The sequence below is a fragment of the Mixophyes fleayi genome, chromosome 12 (genome assembly GCF_038048845.1).
Source record: "Mixophyes fleayi isolate aMixFle1 chromosome 12, aMixFle1.hap1, whole genome shotgun sequence".
Classification (NCBI taxonomy): Eukaryota; Metazoa; Chordata; class Amphibia; order Anura; family Limnodynastidae; genus Mixophyes; species Mixophyes fleayi.
In genome coordinates this window covers 76,074,188-76,084,970 of record NC_134413.1, presented here as the reverse complement: position 1 = coordinate 76,084,970, position 10,783 = coordinate 76,074,188, and the positions used below count along the sequence as shown (strand labels likewise).

The window sequence follows — 10,783 nt, the reverse complement described above, 5'->3', positions numbered from 1 at the left end:
TGGTTTTCTATATATTTTTTATTGTGGTGCCCTGTGCCCACTACTCTACGCAGTCCAGATACTATTTTTGGGTGTAATGCAGACCTGTTGAAGGTTTTCTATATATTTTTTATTGTGGTGCCCAGTGCCCACTACTCTACGCAGTTCAGATACTATTTTGGGGTGTAATGCAGACCTGTTGAAGGTTTTCTATATATTATATTGTGGTGGCCAGTGGCCAGTCCTCTATGCAGTCCAGATACTATTTTTGGGTGTAATTCAGACCTGTTGAAGGTTTTCTATATATTTTTTATTGTGGTGCCCTGTGCCCACTACTCTACGCAGTCCAGATACTATTTTTGGGTGTAATGCAGACCTGTTGAAGGTTTTCTATATATTTTTTATTGTGGTGCCCAGTGCCCACTACTCTACGCAGTTCAGATACTATTTTGGGGTGTAATGCAGACCTGTTGAAGGTTTTCTATATATTATATTGTGGTGGCCAGTGGCCAGTCCTCTACGCAGTCCAGATACTATTTTTAGGTGTAATTCAGACCTGTTGAAGGTTTTCTATACATTTTTTATTGTGGTGCCCAGTGCCCACTACTCTACGCAGTCCAGATACTATTTTTGGGTGTAATGCAGACCTGTTGAAGGTTTTCTATATATTATATTGTGGTGGCCAGTGGCCAGTCCTCTACGCAGTCCAGATACTATTTTTGGGTGTAATTCAGACCTGTTGAAGGTTTTCTATATATTTTTTATTGTGGTGCCCAGTGCCCACTACTCTACGCAGTCCAGATACTATTTTTGGGTGTAATGCAGACCTGTTGAAGGTTTTCTATATATTATATTGTGGTGGCCAGTGGCCAGTCCTCTACGCAGTCCAGATACTATTTTTGGGTGTAATTCAGACCTGTTGAAGGTTTTCTATATATTTTTTATTGTGGTGCCCAGTGCCCACTACTCTACGCAGTCCAGATACTATTTTTGGGTGTAATGCAGACCTGTTGAAGGTTTTCTATATATTATATTGTGGTGGCCAGTGGCCAGTCCTCTACGCAGTCCAGATACTATTTTTGGGTGTAATTCAGACCAGTTGATGGTTTTTACTTATATTGTGGGGAACACTCCTCTACGCAGTCCAGAAAGATACCTCGTTGCAACGTTTTGTACTAAAAAGAAAAAAAATATTGTGAGGTGTTAGGTGTTCAGAATAGCCTTTAAATTAGTGGAAATGATTGTTATTGAATGTTATTGAGGTTAATAATGGCGTAGGAGTGAAAATAAGCCCAAAAACTTGATTTTTACACTTTTTTAGTTTTTTTTCAAAAAATGAATCCAAAACCTTAAATCCGAACCAAAAACCTTTCGGCAGGTGTTTTGCGAAACAAATCCGAACCCAAAACATCGCGAAAATCCGGATCCAAAACACAAAACACGAGACCTCAAAAGTCGCCGGTGCACATCCCCTAATAATAATAGGATAATGTATAATATAATAAATATCTTCTCCCCCCAGCTACAATGTGTCTCTGGAAGGACGGTCACGTGATGTAGAAGTTTCTCTTTCTCCCTCTATGGATATTAGTAGGGTTACTGTGTCTGCAGTGGCCTCCGGTGGCCACATGTGGAAGTACAGCGCCCTGTAATGTACTGCAGGGAACACGGAGACACAACCCCCTCCCCGGTATATACTGAGATAGGGGGATTACAGGTGGTGACCCCCTCCCTGCAGCAGTACTGACACACTGCAGCAGCCACACCCAATCTGCCCCCAGCACTCATCAGAGGGAGTGTTAGTACCCCTAAATGCAGGGCCGTAACTAGGGCTGTGCGACAGGGGCGACCGCCCAGGGCGCAACGCTGAATTGGTGCGCAATCAAGGAATATTTTAGGTTAATTTATTTAAAATTGAGGGCTAGGGGGGGCGGCATTTGTCTTTCTCGCCCAGGGCACTAGAATTCTAAGTTACGGTTCTGCCTAAATGTCACTATTACCGTGCGCGGGGAGGTAGGGGGCAATCATGCATTAATCAGATAATAAGGGCAGAAATGTGCTCAGCATGTGACGCAGTGTATGTCCCTGTATATATATTGGGACTCCCCTTCCCTTTCCCCTCCTGTACTAACACTAAGAGCAGGACAGAGTCACAGAGGGGGGAACTCACTTTTTGCGCACCGAATGTCAGGTCCTGGACTCCAGCCAGCGTCAATCACAGCTCTGTGTACTGGCTCTACTATTGGCTCTTCCCTCACATGTGACCAAGGTGTATTTTTAGTTATATCCTGTTATCCAGCAGCTAAGGTAAACAAGACATCAGTATTTGGGTGGGAAAATTGGTGGATGTAACCACAAAGTGTAGTCAATTGCAGACATTATATAGTATTGGATAATCATAGTGACAGGATAAATAGGAGCAAATTCAATTTAGGGTACCGTGTTGTCTCCGTGTTTCCTGCTGTACATTACAGGGCGCTGTACTTCCACATGTGGCCGCCGCCACATGGTGGGGTGTGACCAGGGCTGCCAAGAGGAATTCAGGGCCCCGGTACAACTTCATGGGGCCCCCCTAATAGCTGAGAAAAAAATAAATTGTGCTGCCGTAATTCCTACACTGTCAGGGGCGCACGCAGAGGGGTTTTTTGGTTCTCCAGAAACCCCTCCCCTCCACGAAGAACGGGGGCTAAACAGTGCCCCTGCATAGCGGCACTTTACTGTACAGCAGCCGCGGTGGTGTATAGAGCCCAAAATATGAGAATTGTGTCGATGTCCCAATATTTATGGACTTGACTGTATGGATGAGGCGTGTCCTGCAGAGCTCTTGGTTTGCTGTATTAGTCAGTAACAGAAGTGCTGTACACCACAGAGGAGAAATCCACAGAGCTGGCTCACCTCCAATACTGACTCTTGACACAGAAAACAACAAGGCCGTACTCAGCTAAGTTCCTAAACTGACAGCAGCAGCAGCACAGACACCCAGCACTGATCCCACCAATCGCATCTGAATACTGAAGTGTTCGGCAACCAGACACCATGTCCTCTGTTCTGGACACCAAAATATTAACTTCTAAATGATGCTCTGTCCTCCTCCCCCATGGCAAGAAAGGGAGAGGCACAAATTTTTTTTTTTTATGCAAATGTAGTTCCCACCCCAGAGGGGTATTGTGTTACAGCTTTTTTTACTTTCTGTTTGTATAGCTGTCTCTCTGAATGTGTCGTTTGTTTCATTTTTTTCAGCAGTTGACGCAGTTGCAAGAACATGGGAAGACTCTGCTTCTTGGTCGTGTTACTTTCCCTACAAAGCTGTGAGTTACTTGGTGCAAAACCAGAATCTCTGTACTGTAACTATATACCTGCAGTGGACTCTCTAGTTAACCTTCATTGCCCACGTTGGCTGATGTATTTTCCTGCAATAGCTTCTTCCTTTGACTGTATTTGTTGTGGATGTGATTCTTCATCAGTGTGTAAAGGTCGTAGATATGATCTGGGGTGGAAGAACTTGGCATGAATCCGGGTTGGCTTTTACATGTTATTGAACGGTTTTCCAGGTTGTCTCTCTGTCCTCTCTGAATATCCGCACAGATACAGATCATGTACAGAACAGCAAAGGTATAGGTTTGATGGCACTACCGCGGGGTTGTCATCACAGGGTAACTGCTGTATGGAGCCCGGGCATTTTAGGAAACTCTGGGGTCATACAAATTCAACTATGTTAATCGTCATATTGCTCAGGGCCTGATTATCTAATAGGCTGGCCAAGCTGCAGCATTGGGTGTAGGGTTTGGGGGGAGGGGGTAAAATTGTGATATTTAGAGGCATGAACTGAATTTAATTTTAAAATATATTAGAGAACATTTCCTCACCAAAGTAAAAAGGAAGCATGAAAGAACAATGTAGTAAGGTTTTAATCTTATTAATCTTAAACGTATTCCCATGGTACAGGCTGAAGACAATAAGTCATCCTTGGGTGGGCACCTGTAGCTTCTACCGTTACAGTTGTGATTTTAATGAAAACTAAATGAGTGACAGAGATTGCCGTGACCCTTTTAAAAAGCCAAACAGAGCTGAGTTTCACACGGGAATATATACATTGGTGGGGGGTGAAGAAAGCTGGATTTTAAATTAGGAACTAGGGATGTGCACCGGCGGACTATTGAGGTCTCGTGTTTTGTGTTTTGGATCCGGATTTTCGTTATTTTTGAGGTTCGGATTTGTCTCGCAAAACACTTGACGAAAGGTCTCGGTTCGGATTTAAGGTTTTGGATTCGAATTTTTTTGCAAAAAAACATAAAAAGTTTAAAAATCAAGTTTTTGGGCTTATTTTCACTCCTAGGCTATTATTAACCTCAATAACATTCAATAACAAGCATTTCCACTAATTTACAGTGTATTCTGAACACCTCACAATATAGTTATTAGTCCAAAACGTTGCAACAAGGTATCTTTCTGGACTGCGTAGAGGAGTGGGTCACCACAATATATATTAAAAATGCTGAACTTTTATGAATCGCACCAATAAATGTACCTGGACTGCGTAGAGGAGTGGGTCACCACAATATATATTAAAAACCCTGAACTTTTATGAATCGCACCAATAAATGTACCTGGACTGCGTAGAGGAGTGGGTCACCACAATATATATTAAAAACCCTGAACTTTTATGAATCGCACCAATAAATGTACCTGGACTGCGTAGAGGAGTGGGTCACCACAATATCTTAAAAACCCTGAACTTTTATGAATCGCACCAATAAATGTACCTGGACTGCGTAGAGGAGTGGGTCACCACAATATATATTAAAAACCCTGAACTTTTATGATTCGCACCAATAAATGTACCTGGACTGCGTAGAGGAGTGGGTCACCACAATATCTTAAAAACCCAGAACTTTTATGATTCGCACCAATAAATGTACCTGGACTGCGTAGAGGAGTGGGTCACCACAATATATATTAAAAACCCTGAACTTTTATGAATCGCACCAATAAATGTACCTGGACTGCGTAGAGGAGTGGGTCACCACAATATCTTAAAAACCCTGAACTTTTATGAATCGCACCAATAAATGTACCTGGACTGCGTAGAGGAGTGGGTCACCACAATATATATTAAAAACCCTGAACTTTTATGATTCGCACCAATAAATGTACCTGGACTGCGTAGAGGAGTGGGTCACCACAATATCTTAAAAACCCAGAACTTTTATGAATCGCACCAATAAATGTACCTGGACTGCGTAGAGGAGTGGGTCACCACAATATATATTAAAAACCCTGAACTTTTATGAATCGCACCAATAAATGTACCTGGACTGCGTAGAGGAGTGGGTCATCACAATATATTAAAAACCCTGAACTTTTATGAATCGCACCAATAAATGTACCTGGACTGCGTAGAGGAGTGGGTCACCACAATATCTTAAAAACCCTGAACTTTTATGAATCGCACCAATAAATGTACCTGGACTGCGTAGAGGAGTGGGTCACCACAATATATATTAAAAACCCTGAACTTTTATGATTCGCACCAATAAATGTACCTGGACTGCGTAGAGGAGTGGGTCACCACAATATCTTAAAAACCCAGAACTTTTATGAATCGCACCAATAAATGTACCTGGACTGCGTAGAGGAGTGGGTCACCACAATATATATTAAAAACCCTGAACTTTTATGAATCGCACCAATAAATGTACCTGGACTGCGTAGAGGAGTGGGTCACCACAATATATTAAAAACCCTGAACTTTTATGAATCGCACCAATAAATGTACCTGGACTGCGTAGAGGAGTGGGTCACCACAATATCTTAAAAACCCTGAACTTTTATGAATCGCACCAATAAATGTACCTGGACTGCGTAGAGGAGTGGGTCACCACAATATCTTAAAAACCCTGAACTTTTATGAATCGCACCAATAAATGTACCTGGACTGCGTAGAGGAGTGGGTCACCACAATATCTTAAAAACCCTGAACTTTTATGAATCGCACCAATAAATGTACCTGGACTGCGTAGAGGAGTGGGTCACCACAATATCTTAAAAACCCTGAACTTTTATGAATCGCACCAATAAATGTACCTGGACTGCGTAGAGGAGTGGGCACTGGGCACCACAATAAAATATATAAAAAACCTTCAACAGGTCTGCATTACACTACACATACGGCTGCTCCTCCATCCTCTCCATCATATACATGTTGGAGTTTTAGCGTGTGACAACCTCTTGTTTTTGATAATGTCAGTGCATTTTGAATATTTTTCAATTTGCCCCACACCACTGAATGTACTTTATCTATGATACGCATCTATCTATCTTGACTGCGTAGTGTGGTGGCCCCGGTACACAATTTGGTACCGGGGCCACAATACCTCCTCCAAACATGGTACAGACAATTCGTCATTGAGATCCCAGACAGACAGGGTCAAAGTGTTATTGTTTGACTTTGTAAACCCAAAAAACTGTCCCTGTTGCACATAGTCGTGCAATGAAGACTGACTTTTTCATTTAAAGGCACGATCTTTCAAGTGTAGTGTTTGTAAGTCTAAGTCATATTATACTTTTGGTAAAATTGGTTTATTTTGTTCCTCTTTGTGGTAATTAGTAATAGAATTAAAGTATGAAATAGAATTAAAGTATGAAATAGAATTAAAGTATTAAATAGAATTAAAGTATGAAATAGAATTAAAGTATGAAATAGAGTGGTATATAGAGTTGTAGTGTGGTATAGATAGAGTGGTCCACACAATATAATAATAATAAAACCCTCAACTGGTCTGAATTCCACCAAACAAGTATCTGGACTGCATAGTGGGGTGGCCCCGGTACCCAATTTGATACCGGGGCCACAATACCTCCTCCAAACATGGTACAGACAATTCGTCATTGAGATCCCAGACAGACAGGGTCGAAGTGTTATTGTTTGACTTTGTAAACCCAAAAAACTGTCCCTGTTGCACATAGTCATGCAATGAAGACTGACTTTTTCATTTAAAGGCACGATCTTTCAAGTGTAGTGTTTGTAAGTCTAAGTCATATTATACTTTTGGTAAAATTGGTTTATTTTGTTCCTCTTTGTGGTAATTAGTAATAGAATTAAAGTATGAAATAGAATTAAAGTATGAAATAGAATTAAAGTATTAAATAGAATTAAAGTATGAAATAGAGTGGTATATAGAGTTGTAGTGTGGTATAGATAGAGTGGTCCACACAATATAATAATAATAAAACCCTCAACTGGTCTGAATTCCACCAAACAAGTATCTGGACTGCATAGTGGGGTGGCCCCGGTACCCAATTTGATACCGGGGCCACAATACCTCCTCCAAACATGGTACAGACAATTCGTCATTGAGATCCCAGACAGACAGGGTCGAAGTGTTATTGTTTGACTTTGTAAACCCAAAAAACTGTCCCTGTTGCACATAGTCATGCAATGAAGACTGACTTTTTCATTTAAAGGCACGATCTTTCAAGTGTAGTGTTTGTAAGTCTAAGTCATATTATACTTTTGGTAAAATTGGTTTATTTTGTTCCTCTTTGTGGTAATTAGTAATAGAATTAAAGTATGAAATAGAATTAAAGTATGAAATAGAATTAAAGTATTAAATAGAATTAAAGTATGAAATAGAATTAAAGTATGAAATAGAGTGGTATAGAGTTGTAGTGTGGTATAGATAGAGTGGTCCCCACAATATAATAATAAAACCCTCAACTGGTCTGAATTCCACCAAACAAGTATCTGGACTGCGTAGTGTGGTGGCCCCGGTACACAATTTGGTACCGAGGCCACAATATAATTAAAAAATTGGGCATCAACTGTCACCGTTGTTTAATATCTGATACACCTAAATATGGACTGCACAGTGGAGTGGCCCCGGTAGTAAATTTGGTGCCGGGGCCACAATACCTCCTCCAACTTCCAAGTGTAGTGTTTATAAAGACAGACAGCGTCGAAGTGTTATTAGTTGACTTTCTTAACCCTAAAATTGTCCCTGTTGCAAATATTCGTGCAATGGACAGTTACTTTTTTATTGAAAGACTCAAGCTTTCAAGTGTAGTGTTTATAAAATATAAACAACAATACAGTAGTTTTAGAGCACGTCAATACCTCTTGTTTTAAATTATGACACGGCATTTTACTTTTGGTTTAATTTCTTGTATTTTTTTAAATTTGGTTTTACTTTTTGAACATGGCAAACGACTGTTGATTGGTCATATAATGCAAAAAAAAAAGGTCCAAGATGGAATTGTCCTTGGGCCCTCACACCCACCCTTATGTTGTTTAAATAGGACATGCACACTTTAACAAACCAATCATTTCAGCGACAGGGCCTACCAAACAACTTTGGCTGAAATGATTGGTTTGTTTGGGCCCCCACACCAAAAAAGCTATTCATCTCTCCCTGTACAGACTAAACAGGCTCTACTGAGGCAAGATGTCGTTCTCATCCTCAACCTCTGATTCATCTCCCCCTACAGTGTGTACTTCCTCCTCATCACACATTATCAATTCGTCCCCGCTGGACTCCACAACCACAGGTCCCTCTGTAGTATCTGGAGGGCAGTGCTGTACTTCATTGAGGAATTGATTATTCATTTTTATAAACATCATTTTTTCAACGTTGTGAGGAAGCAACCTCCTTCGCCGCTCACTGACCAGGTTCCCCGCTGCACTAAAAACTCTTTCCGATTACACACTGGAGGGGGGACAACTCAGGTAAAATAGAGCCAGTTTGTACAGGGGCTTCCAAACTGCCTTTTTTTCCTGCCAGTAACAATATGGACTGTCTGACATGTCTACTTGGATGGTGTCAGCAAAGTAATCATCCACAATTTTTTCTATTGTGACAGCATCCAATGCAGCGAGAGTAGACATGTCTGCAATGGTTGGCAGGTCATTCAGTCCGGACCAGATGTTATCAGCATCCCCGCCAGTGCCTCTTTTGGGAAAACTGAGCTTTTTCCTCGCAGCCATAGATGTGGAAGAAAATGAGGGTGGAGCTGTTGGCATGTCACGGTCCTCTTCAGAGGACAATCTCCTGACCAGCAGGTCTTTGCACCGCTGTAGACTTGTGTCCGCCGGAAACAGAGACACAACATACGCTTTAAACCGAGGATCGAGCACGGTGGCCAGAATGTATTCCTCTGACTTTAAAAGAGTGACCACCCTCGGATCCTGGCAAAGCGTACGAAGGGCTACATCCACAAGAGCTACATGCTTGGTGTAATCGCAATGGCTTACCAGTTCCTCCCTCACTTTCTCCAGCTGCTTCTGCAACAGCCTGATCAGGGGAATGACCTGACTCAAGCTGGCAGTGTCGGAACTGACTTCTCGTGTGGCAAGTTCAAATGGCTGCAGAACCTTGCACAACACGGAAATCAGTCTCCACTGCGCTTGACTGAGGCGCATCCCCACTCCTTTGCCTATGTCGTAGGTGGCTGTGTAGGCCTGAATGGCCTTTTGCTGCTCCTCCATCCTCTGCAGCATATAGAGGGTGGAGATCCAGCGCGTCACAACCTCTTGTTTGAGGTGATGGCAGGGCAGGTTCATGCTTTTTTGATGTGCCTCTAGTCTGCGGTAGGCACTGGCTGAATGCCGAAAGTGTCCAGCAATTTTGCGCGCCACCGCAAGCATCTCCTGCACACCCCTGTCACTCTTGAGGTAATGCTGCACCACCAAATTAATGGTGTGGGCAAAACATGGGACGTGCTGGAAATTGCCCATATTTAATGCCCGCACAATGTTACTGGCATTGTCTGACACCACAAATCCCCATGAGAGTCTAAGTGGGGTAAGCCACTGGGAGATAATTTCCCTCATTTTCTCTAATATGTTGTCAGCGTTGTGCCTCTTATTAAAGCCTGTAATACACAATGTTGCCTGCCTTTGCATGAGCAGCCATTTTGTAGATGCTGCTACTGATGCAGCTGTTGCTGTTGCTGCGGAAGGGGATGCATCTACCCAGTGGGCTGTCACAGTCATATAGTCCTTCGTTTGCCCAGAACCACTTGTCCACATGTCCGTGGTTAAGTGGACAGTGGGTACAACCGCATTTTTTAGAGCACTGAGGACACTTGATCGTACTTCTCTGTACATTTTTGGTATCGCCTGCCTAGTGAAGTGGAATCTCGACGGGATTTGGTACCGGGGACACAATACCTCCATCAACCCTCTAAATCCCACTCCACTGATGGCGGACACCGGGCGCACGTCTAACACCAACATTGCAGTTACAGCCGCAGTTATACGCTTTGCAATAGGGTGACTACTATCGTATTTTGTGGTCATGGCAAACGACTGTTGGACGGTCAATTGTTTTGTGAAAGACTTAGCGATCTTACGACTTCCCCTCTGGGAAGATGACCGACTAACAGCAGCAACAGCAGCAGTGGCAGTAGTAGGCGTACCGCTGCAGGATTCCTCGGATGAATCCCGTATTGAGGAGGACTCAGTCTGGCTGCTGACTTGGGCTGCAGGACTGAATCTGATGGAGATTGTGGAGGAAGTTGACGAGGAGGGTGTTGCTGGTGTGTATCCAACTGGACCACGGGATTTAGGTGTCCCTGTACCGATGAGGGTCCTAGCCCCAGTTCCTGAACTAACCACTGAACTATGAAGGTTATTCAGGTGACGTATAAGGGAGGATGTTCCTAGGTGGGCAAGATCCTTACCCCTGCTTATTTGAGCTTTACATAAGCTACATATGGCCATACATTGGTTGTCTGGATTTGGATAAAAATAACTCCAGACCGAAGAGGTGCATTTTTTGGTCTTCTGACCAGGCATGACGATGGGCTT

At 42.7% G+C, this 10,783-nt stretch overlaps 1 protein-coding gene across 2 annotated transcripts in view; it reads left to right on the top strand.

Annotated features, from left to right (window-relative positions):
- Positions 1 to 10,783, top strand: part of LOC142109107 (uncharacterized) — a 125,297-nt gene that overhangs the window by 93,715 nt on the left and 20,799 nt on the right. Inside the window, exon 2 of one of the 2 annotated variants that reach the window (XR_012680279.1) lies at positions 3,220 to 3,287. The exons of the other annotated variant lie outside the window; for it this stretch is intronic. The gene's annotated coding sequence lies outside the window, so the exon portion shown is untranslated. The remainder of the gene's footprint in view (positions 1 to 3,219; positions 3,288 to 10,783) is intronic. 2 annotated transcript variants of the gene reach the window in all.